We start from the raw sequence: 14,563 nt of genomic DNA, 5'->3' as shown, positions 1-14,563 counted from the left end.
TATTAAGATGTTTATCCAATCCCTTGTCTCTGAAACAGAATGTGTAACATGTTACCAAAAGTTTTTTTGTGGTCCCTGTGCGTACATATCTGATAATATTTTGCTCGTTCGTATAATTCGTATTCTAAAACACGGTCATTGCCGTGTTCAGATATAACGTAATGTACATAATTGCCAAACAACCACAACACAGCATTGGTTTTCTGGACAGGGAAGAAAACACCATCGGGGAAGAGTAATTTTTCAACATTGATCTCAGTACTAACAGTTCTGGTTATAAAGGCTACCCGCCGTTGGAGTCCCCTCCATATTTCGGCGTATCCGCCACAGAGAAAGCGGTGGATCAATGTGTCAACTGCGTCACATCGGGTGCACACAATCGTGTCACTAAGACCAATGGAGTGCAACTTTTCGTTAGTGGAAACTACGTTATTAACAACTCGGTACCAGGTTGCCTGAATGTCGGAAGACAGTTCACGATTACTAATATTTTTCCAAATTCTTTTCCAGTCTTTGTCGGGATATCTGCACTCCATTTTGTTGACATGTTCTTTCGTTGTTAAGAGTTCCATTAATTTCCTGCAATTCCTTGATTGTGGATTCGTGACAATACTGTCCATGTAGCTAATCTCTAAAAAGAACTGGCGAATATATTTCAATTTATAATTAATTCCGCATATATTTATGGGTGGACGTAAATTTTCTGGCTGTAGGAGTCGATACAGCCTGGCTGTAATACTATGTGGATGTTTTTCTATAATTTGTAGGGTCCTCTTTATATATAACGCCGTAGTCTTCCGCCATATATCTGTTAAACCTAGGCCACCTTCAGCGGAAGGTAACGTAACTGTATCGACTGCTACTCTAAAAATATTCCCTGTCCATATAAATCGGCAAATGATACTCATTATACGTTTGGCAATGGGTTTCGAAACTGGCAATATTTGACCTATATATATAGCTTTTGATAAAATGGACCAATTAATTATTCTGATTCGTTGTTTAATGTTCAGATGTCTGGTCTGATTGAGTATTGTGGCTCCTCTGATTGTATCCAGTACTTTCTTCCAATTGTAGGTCATGGTCTGAAGCGGACATCGGTAAAAGGTGACACCCAGAGCGGTGTGACGATCGACGGAGCGTGCCCATTCCAAACGGACATCTTGAAGACCTTTAAGATTTAAAAACGAACTCTTCACCTCGTTAACCCTAGCGCCTGTAGCTTCACAAAAGATCTGAATATTCGTAGTTAATTTCTCTAAATCTTCGTTACTACGAATAACCACTCCAACGTCATCAGCATATGCATTGGTGACGTTGTTAACGCCAGATATCGTGATGCCCTCAAGATCGACATCGAGTCTCCTTAGTAAAGGCTCCAGTGCAACAACATACAGGAGCATTGACAAAGGACTTCCCTGCGGGACGCCGTTGCGAATTTCAATGGGTGGAGTCAAATGCCCATTTACAGACACTTGTGTTTGGATGCCTTCAACAATGTTAATTAAAACTTGCACAAAATGTTGACTAAAACCCACATAGGTCAACGTTCTGAACAAAAATAAGTGGTTGACCCTGTCAAAAGCCTTTGAGAAGTCGATAAAGGCAAGGCCTCCTGGTGAGGATGACGTTGCAAAAATTGCAGAGACATCCCTATATTCACAAACAGTTTTAAAAATATTCCGCCCCGAGAGACAGGTTTGGTGGTCACCTATGATCTTCTCCATTAGAGGTCTCAGTCTTTCCTTCAGTACACGTGCAATTATTTTATAATCCGAGTTCATCAAACATATTGGTCTCAATTGATTGAGATCTTTAACTGTCGCGTTCCTTCCCTTTGGTATTAGCACAGTTACGCTTTCTTTGAACTCGCGTGGAACAGTAACACCTTGCAACACTTCATTTATCACTTCTGTGAATTGATTACCGATGAGAGGCCAAAATTTACAATAAAACTCTACAGGCAAGCCATCAGGCCCTGGGGACTTACGGGTAGGCGAATATTTAAGTATATCAAACACCTCCTCACATGTGATCGCAGTGGTAAGGGACACATTGTCCTCGTCATTGATAACGTTGTCGATACCTGTAGTTCGTAGCAAATCGTTCGCACAGTCTAGATTATACCGGGTATCAGTATATAACGTACGATAAAATCCATAAACTGCATTTAAAATGTCAGAGTGTTCCGTCAGCACCCGGTTATCGCCCACTCTAAGACAAGCAATAAACGCTCGTCTTCTATTTCTTTCATGTTCGAGTAAGTGGTACAGCGATGCGTTTTCGTCCTCCACCGTTGTCGGGACACGAGATTTAATTTTTAAACCCTCCAGCTGTTGTCGCTTGAGACTTATGAGGTGAGCCTTGATCTTCTTTATTTCAATGAAAACCTCATCAGTCATCTGCTGAGCTGATAGTTCCCTTAAGCATGTATAGTAAAATTCAACGGTATTGCGAGACCACATCGCTCGCTCCCTCCCGTAAGCTATTAGGGATGATCTCAATTTCTTTTTAGCACATGATGTCCACCACGCAAGGCGAGAGCTGTATTTATGGCGCATACGTAGAGCAGCCTGCCATACCTCCGCTACTGTTCTTGATAGGGCACCCTCGAACAACATATGGGTATTCAGCTTCCATAAGGGGCGACCCCAATACGTTCCTTGCTTCTGAAACCGAATGCTGCATTTCACTGCGAGATGGTCCGAAAAGGTAGTGGGAATTACTTCGATACTACCGATTTTATTTTCCAGGTTTGCTGTGACGTATATTCTGTCTATTCTGCTTTGCGAGCGACTACTGATGTACGTAAATTTGACTAACGTGGGGTATTTGCTTTCCCACACGTCTGTCCACTTCATGTTTGTCACCAAAGCCGCCAGTTCCCTGGAGAAGTTAAAATTTGGTCGCTGATCCTTTTTGTGAAGTACACAATTAAAGTCACCACCGATTAAAGCTTCCGCCGGATTCCCCTTAAGTAAATAGACCATATCGTTCTTAAAAAAATTAGCCCTATCATCACTAGCGTTGTTACCAGAGGGGACATATACATTTAAAACAGTAGTAGTAAAAATTTTACAACTGATGCCCCTCCCATTTTCTAACAGACAGATATCCTTCACATCAATACCATCTTTGACAAGGATCGCAGTCCCACATGTGGCTTCCGGTGCAATATTTAAAATCTCTTGAAAACCTGGGACATAAAAGTTGTGGACATTAAATTCCTGTAGGAGGGCTATATCAGTATCCGACTGGTAAAGGAAATCTTTTAAAGAAGCGACTTTCGTTTCACTGCGAATCCGATTTATATTGATCGTGGTCACATTATATGTCAGTTCCGTTGGCATAGGTGCAGGTAAAAGAAATTGGCTAATGAAGTATACCCCATGCAGAGTCACGTCTGTACCATTCCATTCTGTCTGTCAGAAAGAAAAATAGACATTAAAAAAAAAATTAAATGCCACTAGCATGTGTCAGGTCCATCTCCATTCCGTGGTCGGTGCGATCTTCTTGGGCATCGGCCCAATCAAGTCCTTTTCCTGAGACAGTTCGGTCTAAATCCATAGTAGTGCCGGTCTGCAAACCTGCGACGCCAAGCGGTGCGCAAGGTTGTTGTTGAAGATCATCTGCATCGGCACGACTCATCTCCGCTTCAGTACACTCGTTAACTCGTGCTACTGGGCATTGTTCTCGTTGTCGTTCATTATCCCTTAAATGTTTTAACTTTTCCCGCAATGCAGGAGCTAAACTCTCTGCTGCTTTGTGTGCCAATCTCCTCTTCTTGCCTTTCTTCGAAGATCTCTTCGGCGATCTAGCAGGAGATGAAGTTTGCGACCTGTCAGGAGAAGTACCGGATGATACGTCTGACGTCGCCTGTTCCTTTTTTCGGACAAAAGTCCGCGTATCGCATTCCACAACGGCAGAAGGAGGCGCATCTTTTTCCATGGCTCCCACTGGTAGCAACCCAGTCTCCAATTCTACACTATCGCTCGTTGTGGTTTCCTTGACGCAAGTGTCTTCTGTGGGCGCCAACGTGAAACCAATGTCCAGATTGCTATCGTCGTTCATAGTTCCCGCAGAGTGGATGCCTGGAGCGTCCACTCCTCGGAAGCTAGTGGCAATATCCTCACGTTGGTGGGAATCCTGACGACGCAAGGAAACCTCCGTTGCGGGTATTTGGGGATCTTCGGCCGAGTCCGCGGAAGAACGAGCAACCACAGTGGGAGAGTTGGAAAAAGTTGGCGTCGGCATAGATTCGAGGGGCGCGGAGCTGATCGGCAGACCATCCGCAAATCTAGAGCTTGAAGCCGGAGTATCATCGACAACCGCCCGCGAGGCAGCAGGCTCCCCGCGCACAGGCGGCGCCGACTCGCCTCGGCTGCGGAAGTCAGCAGCGGCAGCGTATGACAACTTCATACCAACAACAGGGCCGGAGCTCGGCATCTCGTCACGCGGTAACTGCGGGACACGCCTCCGTGAACATTCTGCACGAATGTGTTCCGTGGAATTGCATAAAGCGCAAGTCCGCGGTTGCCCATCATAGATAATCAAAGCACGATACCCACAAATATTAAGATAAGAGGGGACATGCTTCTGTAATTCAATCTTAATTTGCCTTACGCCGTTCAAGACAGGAAACATATGAGCTTCAGACCACCTTTCTGCCACATTGGAAATAATTCTGCCATAAGGCCGAAGGGCAACATTAAGTTCTTCGGGCGGAATTTCAAAAGGGAGCTCAAACACTCTGATCGTACGAATCCCGTACCCAGCATGACTAACAGCAACGTCACTCACATTCCCATCAGAATGATTAAACTTCACGCTACCTCCGCAACGATCCACAATGGAACTACATAATTCTGGACTTTTCATCTTCAGATACACAGCATTTGTCACAAACGAGAGATAAACTCCGACAACATCATCACCGTTAATCAATACTTTTTCGATAAACCATGCTTTAATTTCAAATGCTTTAGGTCGAACGAAATTTCGATCGAAAGTAAACTTGATTGTGTCTTTCCTCAAATAATTCGACCTATTCATTCTAGAACTTCATGAATACAAGTGCAACACGAATAGCGGCTTAGCAGCACCACTAACCTCAAACGCAGCGACTCAGCCTATGTTTACTACAGCCAGACGTCCAGCTCCGCCACACGTCCGTCCCGCTCGGCGGCTGACTCGCAACTGACTGAGCTATACCCCCTTTCACAAACTTTCTATCCCCATAACTTAAGGAAAATTATTATACTCTGTCTGGCTAAAGACGTCTAATCGAGCAAAATATTGCGTAATCATTATCTCTCAGTTATATATTAGCGTTAAACGATATAAATAACAAAAATATTAGACACTTCGCGCCTGGAGAAAGTGCGAGTCGGCGCCTTCACCTTAATGTCAGAATGCGAAAAATTCACTAGTAGCTTTTTTTCAAAGCAGGTTCTGTTCGTCCGTTCTCTGTAATCGTTTGGTATCTGATTAAATTGACATACTCGCCCATGGCTTCCGTAAAAACGAAAATTTCACTGTGACCCCGACGTGATTTGAACACGCAACCTTCTGATCTGGAGTCAGACGCGCTACCGTTGCGCCACGGAGTCGACGCTGCTAAGCTCTTATCATGAATAGGTTCCTCGAACACTTACTGTACCGTTCAAACCTAAGAAATAATGACAGTAGGATCCACGAGAGACTCTTCCCAGATGTACTTGCTCTGGCGGGGGTGTAACTCAGTGGTAGAGTGTCTGCTTCGCATGCAGAAAGTCCTGGGTTCAAATCCCAGCTCCTCCAATTTTTGTTTCTCCGTGCAGCAGTATATGAAAACTTTTGCCTAGCACCATATTCTATCAAATTCAGCGTACAAGATTCTTCCCCAAGCAAGTGGATTTCTTACAGTTCGACGCCATAGCGGGAGGACGATGACCTGCAAGACCCTGGCCTGCGATCCCCCCATTGAAATGTTGCTCTAAAGCCTTCGGTATGGCGTGCGGAGTGCATCTCAATCATTTCAAACATGTATTTGCAGCTAAATGCGACAATCGTTATTTCTTTTTTCAAGATACTGAAAAATGAAGGGGGCACCCGGGATTGAACCGGGGACCTCTCGATCTGCAGTCGAATGCTCTACGACTGAGCTATACCCACTTTCTCAAACTTTCTATCCCCATAACTTAAGGAAAATTATTATACTCTGTCTGGCTAAAGACGTCTAATCGAGCAAAATATTGCGTAATCATTATCTCTCAGTTATATATTAGCGTTAAACGATATAAATAACAAAAATATTAGACACTTCGCTCCTGGAGAAAGTGCGAGTCGGCGCCTTCACCTTAATGTCAGAATGCGAAAATTCACTAGTAGCTTTTTTCAAGCAGGTTCTGTTCGTCCGTCCTGTGTAATCGTTTGGTATCTGATTAAATTGACATACTCGCCCATGGCTTCCGTAAACGAAAATTTCACTGTGACCCCGACGTGATTTGAACACGCAACCTTCTGATCTGGAGTCAGACGCGCTACCGTTGCGCCACGGAGTCGACGCTGCTAAGCTCTTATCATGAATAGGTTCCTCGAACACTTACTGTACCGTTCAAACCTAAGAAATAATGACAGTAGGATCCACGAGAGACTCTTCCCAGATGTACTTGCTCTGGCGGGGGTGTAACTCAGTGGTAGAGTGTCTGCTTCGCATGCAGAAAGTCCTGGGTTCAAATCCCAGCTCCTCCAATTTTTGTTTCTCCGTGCAGCAGTATATGAAAACTTTTGCCTAGCACCATATTCTATCAAATTCAGCGTACAAGATTCTTCCCCAAGCAAGTGGATTTCTTACAGTTCGACGCCATAGCGGGAGGACGATGACCTGCAAGACCCTGGCCTGCGATCCCCCCATTGAAATGTTGCTCCAAAGCCTTCGGTATGGCGTGCGGAGTGCATCTCAATCATTTCAAACATGTATTTGCAACTAAATGCGACAATCGTTATTTCTTTTTTCAAGATACTGAAAAATGAAGGGGGCACCCGGGATTGAACCGGGGACCTCTCGATCTGCAGTCGAATGCTCTACGACTGAGCTATACCCCCTTTCTCAAACTTTCTATCCCCATAACTTAAGGAAAATTATTATACTCTGTCTGGCTAAAGACGTCTAATCGAGCAAAATATTGCGTAATCATTATCTCTCAGTTATATATTAGCGTTAAACGATATAAATAACAAAAATATTAGACACTTCGCGCCTGGAGAAAGTGCGAGTCGGCGCCTTCACCTTAATGTCAGAATGCGAAAATTCACTAGTAGCTTTTTTCAAGCAGGTTCTGTTCGTCCGTCCTGTGTAATCGTTTGGTATCTGATTAAATTGACATACTCGCCCATGGCTTCCGTAAACGAAAATTTCACTGTGACCCCGACGTGATTTGAACACGCAACCTTCTGATCTGGAGTCAGACGCGCTACCGTTGCGCCACGGAGTCGACGCTGCTAAGCTCTTATCATGAATAGGTTCCTCGAACACTTACTGTACCGTTCAAACCTAAGAAATAATGACAGTAGGATCCACGAGAGACTCTTCCCAGATGTACTTGCTCTGGCGGGGGTGTAACTCAGTGGTAGAGTGTCTGCTTCGCATGCAGAAAGTCCTGGGTTCAAATCCCAGCTCCTCAAATTTTTGTTTCTCCGTGCAGCAGTATATGAAAACTTTTGCCTAGCACCATATTCTATCAAATTCAGCGTACAAGATTCTTCCCCAAGCAAGTGGATTTCTTACAGTTCGACGCCATAGCGGGAGGACGATGACCTGCAAGACCCTGGCCTGCGATCCCCCCATTGAAATGTTGCTCCAAAGCCTTCGGTATGGCGTGCGGAGTGCATCTCAATCATTTCAAACATGTATTTGCAACTAAATGCGTCAATCGTTATTTCTTTTTTCAAGATACTGAAAAATGAAGGGGGCACCCGGGATTGAACCGGGGACCTCTCGATCTGCAGTCGAATGCTCTACGACTGAGCTATACCCCCTTTCACAAACTTTCTATCCCCATAACTTAAGGAAAATTATTATACTCTGTCTGGCTAAAGACGTCTAATCGAGCAAAATATTGCGTAATCATTATCTCTCAGTTATATATTAGCGTTAAACGATATAAATAACAAAAATATTAGACACTTCGCGCCTGGAGAAAGTGCGAGTCGGCGCCTTCACCTTAATGTCAGAATGCGAAAATTCACTAGTAGCTTTTTTCAAGCAGGTTCTGTTCGTCCGATCTCTGTAATCGTTTGGTATCTGATTAAATTGACATACTCGCCCATGGCTTCCGTAAACGAAAATTTCACTGTGACCCCGACGTGATTTGAACACGCAACCTTCTGATCTGGAGTCAGACGCGCTACCGTTGCGCCACGGAGTAGACGCTGCTAAGCTCTTATCATGAATAGGTTCCACGAACACTTACTGTACCGTTCAAACCTAAGAAATAATGACAGTAGGATCCACGAGAGACTCTTCCCAGATGTACTTGCTCTGGCGGGGGTGTAACTCAGTGGTAGAGTGTCTGCTTCGCATGCAGAAAGTTCTGAGTTCAATTCCCAGCTACTCCAATTTTTGTTTCTCCGTGCAGCAGTATATGAAAACTTTTGCCTAGCACCATATTCTATCAAATTCAGCGTACAAGATTCTTCCCCAAGCAAGTGGATTTCTTACAGTTCGACGCCATAGCGGGAGGACGATGACCTGCAAAACCCTGGCCTGCGATCCCCCCATTGAAATGTTGCTCCAAAGCCTTCGGTATGGCGTGCGGAGTGCATCTCAATCATTTCAAACATGTATTTGCAACTAAATGCGACAATCGTTATTTGTTTTTTCAAAATACTGAAAAATGAAGGGGGCACCCGGGATTGAACCGGGGACCTCTCGATCTGCAGTCGAATGCTCTACGACTGAGCTATACCCCCTTTCACAAACTTTCTATCCCCAAAACTTAAGGAAAATTATTATACTCTGTCTGGCTAAAGACGTCTAATCGAGCAAAATATTGCGTAATCATTATCTCTCAGTTATATATTAGCGTTAAACGATATAAATAACAAAAATATTAGACACTTCGCGCCTGGAGAAAGTGCGAGTCGGCGCCTTCACCTTAATGTCAGAATGCGAAAATTCACTAGTAGCTTTTTTCAAGCAGGTTCTGTTCGTCCGTTCTCTGTAATCGTTTGGTATCTGATTAAATTGACATACTCGCCCATGGCTTCCGTAAACGAAAATTTCACTGTGACCCCGACGTGATTTGAACACGCAACCTTCTGATCTGGAGTCAGACGCGCTACCGTTGCGCCACGGAGTCGACGCTGCTAAGCTCTTATCATGAATAGGTTCCTCGAACACTTACTGTACCGTTCAAACCTAAGAAATAATGACAGTAGGATCCACGAGAGACTCTTCCCAGACGTACTTGCTCTGGCGGGGGTGTAACTCAGTGGTAGAGTGTCTGCTTCGCATGCAGAAAGTCCTCGGTTCAAATCCCAGCTCCTCCAATTTTTGTTTCTCCGTGCAGCAGTATATGAAAACTTTTGCCTAGCACCATATTCTATCAAATTCAGCGTACAAGATTCTTCCCCAAGCAAGTGGATTTCTTACAGTTCGACGCCATAGCGGGAGGACGATGACCTGCAAGACCCTGGCCTGCGATCCCCCCATTGAAATGTTGCTCCAAAGCCTTCGGTATGGCGTGCGGAGTGCATCTCAATCATTTCAAACATGTATTTGCAACTAAATGCGACAATCGTTATTTCTTTTTTCAAGATACTGAAAAATGAAGGGGGCACCCGGGATTCAACCGGGGACCTCTCGATCTGCAGTCGAATGCTCTACGACTGAGCTATACCCCCTTTCACAAACTTTCTATCCCCATAACTTAAGGAAAATTATTATACTCTGTCTGGCTAAAGACGTCTAATCGAGCAAAATATTGCGTAATCATTATCTCTCAGTTATATATTAGCGTTAAACGATATAAATAACAAAAATATTAGACACTTCGCGCCTGGAGAAAGTGCGAATCGGCGCCTTCACCTTAATGTCAGAATGCGAAAATTCACTAGTAGCTTTTTTCAAGCAGGTTCTGTTCGTCCGTCCTGTGTAATCGTTTGGTATCTGATTAAATTGACATACTCGCCCATGGCTTCCGTAAACGAAAATTTCACTGTGACCCCGACGTGATTTGAACACGCAACCTTCTGATCTGGAGTCAGACGCGCTACCGTTGCGCCACGGAGTAGACGCTGCTAAGCTCTTATCATGAATAGGTTCCACGAACACTTACTGTACCGTTCAAACCTAAGAAATAATGACAGTAGGATCCACGAGAGACTCTTCCCAGATGTACTTGCTCTGGCGGGGGTGTAACTCAGTGGTAGAGTGTCTGCTTCGCATGCAGAAAGTCCTGGGTTCAAATCCCAGCTCCTCAAATTTTTGTTTCTCCGTGCAGCAGTATATGAAAACTTTTGCCTAGCACCATATTCTATCAAATTCAGCGTACAAGAATCTTCCCCAAGCAAGTGGATTTCTTACAGTTCGACGCCATAGCGGGAGGACGATGACCTGCAAGACTCTGGCCTGCGATCCCCCCATTGAAATGTTGCTCCAAAGCCTTCGGTATGGCGTGCGGAGTGCATCTCAATCATTTCAAACATGTATTTGCAACTAAATGCGACAATCGTTATTTGTTTTTTCAAGATACTGAAAAATGAAGGGGGCACCCGGGATTGAACCGGGGACCTCTCGATCTGCAGTCGAATGCTCTACGACTGAGCTATACCCCCTTTCACAAAACTTTCTATCCCCATAACTTAAGGAAAATTATTATACTCTGTCTGGCTAAAGACGTCTAATCGAGCAAAATATTGCGTAATCATTATCTCTCAGTTATATATTAGCGTTAAACGATATAAATAACAAAAATATTAGACACTTCGCGCCTGGAGAAAGTGCGAGTCGGCGCCTTCACCTTAATGTCAGAATGCGAAAAATTCACTAGTAGCTTTTTTTCAAAGCAGGTTCTGTTCGTCCGTTCTCTGTAATCGTTTGGTATCTGATTAAATTGACATACTCGCCCATGGCTTCCGTAAAAACGAAAATTTCACTGTGACCCCGACGTGATTTGAACACGCAACCTTCTGATCTGGAGTCAGACGCGCTACCGTTGCGCCACGGAGTCGACGCTGCTAAGCTCTTATCATGAATAGGTTCCTCGAACACTTACTGTACCGTTCAAACCTAAGAAATAATGACAGTAGGATCCACGAGAGACTCTTCCCAGATGTACTTGCTCTGGCGGGGGTGTAACTCAGTGGTAGAGTGTCTGCTTCGCATGCAGAAAGTCCTGGGTTCAAATCCCAGCTACTCCAATTTTTGTTTCTCCGTGCAGCAGTATATGAAAACTTTTGCCTAGCACCATATTCTATCAAATTCAGCGTACAAGATTCTTCCCCAAGCAAGTGGATTTCTTACAGTTCGACGCCATAGCGGGAGGACGATGACCTGCAAGACCCTGGCCTGCGATCCCCCCATTGAAATGTTGCTCCAAAGCCTTCGGTATGGCGTGCGGAGTGCATCTCAATCATTTCAAACATGTATTTGCAACTAAATGCGACAATCGTTATTTCTTTTTTCAAGATACTGAAAAATGAAGGGGGCAACCGGGATTCAACCGGGGACCTCTCGATCTGCAGTCGAATGCTCTACGACTGAGCTATACCCCCTTTCACAAACTTTCTATCCCCAAAACTTAAGGAAAATTATTATACTCTGTCTGGCTAAAGACGTCTAATCGAGCAAAATATTGCGTAATCATTATCTCTCAGTTATATATTAGCGTTAAACGATATAAATAACAAAAATATTAGACACTTCGCGCCTGGAGAAAGTGCGAGTCGGCGCCTTCACCTTAATGTCAGAATGCGAAAATTCACTAGTAGCTTTTTTCAAGCAGGTTCTGTTCGTCCGTTCTCTGTAATCGTTTGGTATCTGATTAAATTGACATACTCGCCCATGGCTTCCGTAAACGAAAATTTCACTGTGACCCCGACGTGATTTGAACACGCAACCTTCTGATCTGGAGTCAGACGCGCTACCGTTGCGCCACGGAGTCGACGCTGCTAAGCTCTTATCATGAATAGGTTCCTCGAACACTTACTGTACCGTTCAAACCTAAGAAATAATGACAGTAGGATCCACGAGAGACTCTTCCCAGACGTACTTGCTCTGGCGGGGGTGTAACTCAGTGGTAGAGTGTCTGCTTCGCATGCAGAAAGTCCTGGGTTCAAATCCCAGCTCCTCCAATTTTTGTTTCTCCGTGCAGCAGTATATGAAAACTTTTGCCTAGCACCATATTCTATCAAATTCAGCGTACAAGATTCTTCCCCAAGCAAGTGGATTTCTTACAGTTCGACGCCATAGCGGGAGGACGATGACCTGCAAGACCCTGGCCTGCGATCCCCCCATTGAAATGTTGCTCCAAAGCCTTCGGTATGGCGTGCGGAGTGCATCTCAATCATTTCAAACATGTATTTGCAACTAAATGCGACAATCGTTATTTGTTTTTTCAAGATACTGAAAAATGAAGGGGGCACCCGGGATTGAACCGGGGACCTCTCGATCTGCAGTCGAATGCTCTACGACTGAGCTATACCCCCTTTCTCAAACTTTCTATCCCCATAACTTAAGGAACATTATTATACTCTGTCTGGCTAAAGACGTCTAATCGAGCAAAATATTGCGTAATCATTATCTCTCAGTTATATATTAGCGTTAAACGATATAAATAACAAAAATATTAGACACTTCGCGCCTGGAGAAAGTGCGAGTCGGCGCCTTCACCTTAATGTCAGAATGCGAAAATTCACTAGTAGCTTTTTTCAAGCAGGTTCTGTTCGTCCGTTCTCTGTAATCGTTTGGTATCTGATTAAATTGAAATACTCGCCCATGGCTTCCGTAAACGAAAATTTCACTGTGACCCCGAGGTGATTTGAACACGCAACCTTCTGATCTGGAGTCAGACGCGCTACCGTTGCGCCACGGAGTAGACGCTGCTAAGCTCTTATCATGAATAGGTTCCACGAACACTTACTGTACCGTTCAAACCTAAGAAATAATGACAGTAGGATCCACGAGAGACTCTTCCCAGATGTACTTGCTCTGGCGGGGGTGTAACTCAGTGGTAGAGTGTCTGCTTCGCATGCAGAAAGTTCTGAGTTCAAATCCCAGCTCCTCCAATTTTTGTTTCTCCGTGCAGCAGTATATGAAAACTTTTGCCTAGCACCATATTCTATCAAATTCAGCGTACAAGATTCTTTCCCAAGCAAGTGGATTTCTTACAGTTCGACGCCATAGCGGGAGGACGATGACCTGCAAGACCCTGGCCTGCGATCCCCCCATTGAAATGTTGCTCCAAAGCCTTCGGTATGGCGTGCGGAGTGCATCTCAATCATTTCAAACATGTATTTGCAACTAAATGCGACAATCGTTATTTGTTTTTTCAAAATACTGAAAAATGAAGGGGGCACCCGGGATTCAACCGGGGACCTCTCGATCTGCAGTCGAATGCTCTACGACTGAGCTATACCCCCTTTCACAAACTTTCTATCCCCAAAACTTAAGGAAAATTATTATACTCTGTCTGGCTAAAGACGTCTAATCGAGCAAAATATTGCGTAATCATTATCTCTCAGTTATATATTAGCGTTAAACGATATAAATAACAAAAATATTAGACACTTCGCGCCTGGAGAAAGTGCGAGTCGGCGCCTTCACCTTAATGTCAGAATGCGAAAATTCACTAGTAGCTTTTTTCAAGCAGGTTCTGTTCGTCCGTTCTCTGTAATCGTTTGGTATCTGATTAAATTGACATACTCGCCCATGGCTTCCGTAAAAACGAAAATTTCACTGTGACCCCGACGTGATTTGAACACGCAACCTTCTGATCTGGAGTCAGACGCGCTACCGTTGCGCCACGGAGTCGACGCTGCTAAGCTCTTATCATGAATAGGTTCCTCGAACACTTACTGTACCGTTCAAACCTAAGAAATAATGACAGTAGGATCCACGAGAGACTCTTCCCAGATGTACTTGCTCTGGCGGGGGTGTAACTCAGTGGTAGAGTGTCTGCTTCGCATGCAGAAAGTCCTGGGTTCAAATCCCAGCTCCTCCAATTTTTGTTTCTCCGTGCAGCAGTATATGAAAACTTTTGCCTAGCACCATATTCTATCAAATTCAGCGTAAAAGATTCTTCCCCAAGCAAGTGGATTTCTTACAGTTCGACGCCATAGCGGGAGGACGATGACCTGCAAGACCCTGGCCTGCGATCCCCCCATTGAAATGTTGCTCCAAAGCCTTCGGTATGGCGTGCGGAGTGCATCTCAATCATTTCAAACATGTATTTGCAACTAAATGCGACAATCGTTATTTCTTTTTTCAAGATACTGAAAAATGAAGGGGGCACCCGGGATTCAACCGGGGACCTCTCGATCTGCAGTCGAATGCTCTACGACTGAGCTATACCCCCTTTCA

The 14,563-nt window shown here is 44.4% G+C and overlaps 29 non-coding genes across 29 annotated transcripts; 10 read left to right on the top strand and 19 right to left on the bottom strand.

Moving 5' to 3' along the window:
• Window positions 1-5,537: 5,537 nt before the first annotated feature.
• Trnaw-cca (transfer RNA tryptophan (anticodon CCA)) lies at window positions 5,538-5,609 on the bottom strand. The gene has a single exon. It is a non-coding gene; the product is annotated as a tRNA-Trp (tRNA).
• A 118-nt stretch (window positions 5,610-5,727) lies between these two features.
• On the top strand, window positions 5,728-5,799 carry Trnaa-cgc (transfer RNA alanine (anticodon CGC)). The gene has a single exon. It is a non-coding gene; the product is annotated as a tRNA-Ala (tRNA).
• Window positions 5,800-6,081: 282 nt separating this feature from the next.
• Trnac-gca (transfer RNA cysteine (anticodon GCA)) lies at window positions 6,082-6,153 on the bottom strand. The gene has a single exon. It is a non-coding gene; the product is annotated as a tRNA-Cys (tRNA).
• A 317-nt stretch (window positions 6,154-6,470) lies between these two features.
• Trnaw-cca (transfer RNA tryptophan (anticodon CCA)) lies at window positions 6,471-6,542 on the bottom strand. The gene has a single exon. It is a non-coding gene; the product is annotated as a tRNA-Trp (tRNA).
• A 118-nt stretch (window positions 6,543-6,660) lies between these two features.
• Window positions 6,661-6,732, top strand: Trnaa-cgc (transfer RNA alanine (anticodon CGC)). Its single transcript has one exon. It is a non-coding gene; the product is annotated as a tRNA-Ala (tRNA).
• A 282-nt stretch (window positions 6,733-7,014) lies between these two features.
• On the bottom strand, window positions 7,015-7,086 carry Trnac-gca (transfer RNA cysteine (anticodon GCA)). Its single transcript has one exon. It is a non-coding gene; the product is annotated as a tRNA-Cys (tRNA).
• Window positions 7,087-7,403: 317 nt separating this feature from the next.
• Trnaw-cca (transfer RNA tryptophan (anticodon CCA)) lies at window positions 7,404-7,475 on the bottom strand. Its single transcript has one exon. It is a non-coding gene; the product is annotated as a tRNA-Trp (tRNA).
• Window positions 7,476-7,593: 118 nt separating this feature from the next.
• On the top strand, window positions 7,594-7,665 carry Trnaa-cgc (transfer RNA alanine (anticodon CGC)). Its single transcript has one exon. It is a non-coding gene; the product is annotated as a tRNA-Ala (tRNA).
• Window positions 7,666-7,947: 282 nt separating this feature from the next.
• On the bottom strand, window positions 7,948-8,019 carry Trnac-gca (transfer RNA cysteine (anticodon GCA)). Its single transcript has one exon. It is a non-coding gene; the product is annotated as a tRNA-Cys (tRNA).
• A 317-nt stretch (window positions 8,020-8,336) lies between these two features.
• Trnaw-cca (transfer RNA tryptophan (anticodon CCA)) lies at window positions 8,337-8,408 on the bottom strand. The gene has a single exon. It is a non-coding gene; the product is annotated as a tRNA-Trp (tRNA).
• Window positions 8,409-8,526: 118 nt separating this feature from the next.
• On the top strand, window positions 8,527-8,598 carry Trnaa-cgc (transfer RNA alanine (anticodon CGC)). The gene has a single exon. It is a non-coding gene; the product is annotated as a tRNA-Ala (tRNA).
• A 282-nt stretch (window positions 8,599-8,880) lies between these two features.
• Trnac-gca (transfer RNA cysteine (anticodon GCA)) lies at window positions 8,881-8,952 on the bottom strand. The gene has a single exon. It is a non-coding gene; the product is annotated as a tRNA-Cys (tRNA).
• Window positions 8,953-9,269: 317 nt separating this feature from the next.
• Trnaw-cca (transfer RNA tryptophan (anticodon CCA)) lies at window positions 9,270-9,341 on the bottom strand. Its single transcript has one exon. It is a non-coding gene; the product is annotated as a tRNA-Trp (tRNA).
• Window positions 9,342-9,459: 118 nt separating this feature from the next.
• Trnaa-cgc (transfer RNA alanine (anticodon CGC)) lies at window positions 9,460-9,531 on the top strand. Its single transcript has one exon. It is a non-coding gene; the product is annotated as a tRNA-Ala (tRNA).
• Window positions 9,532-9,813: 282 nt separating this feature from the next.
• Trnac-gca (transfer RNA cysteine (anticodon GCA)) lies at window positions 9,814-9,885 on the bottom strand. Its single transcript has one exon. It is a non-coding gene; the product is annotated as a tRNA-Cys (tRNA).
• Window positions 9,886-10,202: 317 nt separating this feature from the next.
• Window positions 10,203-10,274, bottom strand: Trnaw-cca (transfer RNA tryptophan (anticodon CCA)). Its single transcript has one exon. It is a non-coding gene; the product is annotated as a tRNA-Trp (tRNA).
• Window positions 10,275-10,392: 118 nt separating this feature from the next.
• On the top strand, window positions 10,393-10,464 carry Trnaa-cgc (transfer RNA alanine (anticodon CGC)). Its single transcript has one exon. It is a non-coding gene; the product is annotated as a tRNA-Ala (tRNA).
• A 282-nt stretch (window positions 10,465-10,746) lies between these two features.
• On the bottom strand, window positions 10,747-10,818 carry Trnac-gca (transfer RNA cysteine (anticodon GCA)). The gene has a single exon. It is a non-coding gene; the product is annotated as a tRNA-Cys (tRNA).
• A 323-nt stretch (window positions 10,819-11,141) lies between these two features.
• On the bottom strand, window positions 11,142-11,213 carry Trnaw-cca (transfer RNA tryptophan (anticodon CCA)). The gene has a single exon. It is a non-coding gene; the product is annotated as a tRNA-Trp (tRNA).
• Window positions 11,214-11,331: 118 nt separating this feature from the next.
• Window positions 11,332-11,403, top strand: Trnaa-cgc (transfer RNA alanine (anticodon CGC)). Its single transcript has one exon. It is a non-coding gene; the product is annotated as a tRNA-Ala (tRNA).
• A 671-nt stretch (window positions 11,404-12,074) lies between these two features.
• On the bottom strand, window positions 12,075-12,146 carry Trnaw-cca (transfer RNA tryptophan (anticodon CCA)). Its single transcript has one exon. It is a non-coding gene; the product is annotated as a tRNA-Trp (tRNA).
• Window positions 12,147-12,264: 118 nt separating this feature from the next.
• Trnaa-cgc (transfer RNA alanine (anticodon CGC)) lies at window positions 12,265-12,336 on the top strand. The gene has a single exon. It is a non-coding gene; the product is annotated as a tRNA-Ala (tRNA).
• Window positions 12,337-12,618: 282 nt separating this feature from the next.
• On the bottom strand, window positions 12,619-12,690 carry Trnac-gca (transfer RNA cysteine (anticodon GCA)). Its single transcript has one exon. It is a non-coding gene; the product is annotated as a tRNA-Cys (tRNA).
• A 317-nt stretch (window positions 12,691-13,007) lies between these two features.
• On the bottom strand, window positions 13,008-13,079 carry Trnaw-cca (transfer RNA tryptophan (anticodon CCA)). The gene has a single exon. It is a non-coding gene; the product is annotated as a tRNA-Trp (tRNA).
• Window positions 13,080-13,197: 118 nt separating this feature from the next.
• Trnaa-cgc (transfer RNA alanine (anticodon CGC)) lies at window positions 13,198-13,269 on the top strand. The gene has a single exon. It is a non-coding gene; the product is annotated as a tRNA-Ala (tRNA).
• A 282-nt stretch (window positions 13,270-13,551) lies between these two features.
• On the bottom strand, window positions 13,552-13,623 carry Trnac-gca (transfer RNA cysteine (anticodon GCA)). Its single transcript has one exon. It is a non-coding gene; the product is annotated as a tRNA-Cys (tRNA).
• A 319-nt stretch (window positions 13,624-13,942) lies between these two features.
• On the bottom strand, window positions 13,943-14,014 carry Trnaw-cca (transfer RNA tryptophan (anticodon CCA)). The gene has a single exon. It is a non-coding gene; the product is annotated as a tRNA-Trp (tRNA).
• Window positions 14,015-14,132: 118 nt separating this feature from the next.
• Window positions 14,133-14,204, top strand: Trnaa-cgc (transfer RNA alanine (anticodon CGC)). Its single transcript has one exon. It is a non-coding gene; the product is annotated as a tRNA-Ala (tRNA).
• A 282-nt stretch (window positions 14,205-14,486) lies between these two features.
• Window positions 14,487-14,558, bottom strand: Trnac-gca (transfer RNA cysteine (anticodon GCA)). Its single transcript has one exon. It is a non-coding gene; the product is annotated as a tRNA-Cys (tRNA).
• Window positions 14,559-14,563: the final 5 nt, after the last annotated feature.

The sequence above is a fragment of the Schistocerca gregaria genome, chromosome 3, assembly GCF_023897955.1.
Source record: "Schistocerca gregaria isolate iqSchGreg1 chromosome 3, iqSchGreg1.2, whole genome shotgun sequence".
Taxonomy (NCBI): domain Eukaryota; kingdom Metazoa; phylum Arthropoda; class Insecta; order Orthoptera; family Acrididae; genus Schistocerca; species Schistocerca gregaria.
Note: the sequence above shows the minus strand (reverse complement) of the source record. Positions and strands in the feature narration are given on the sequence as shown.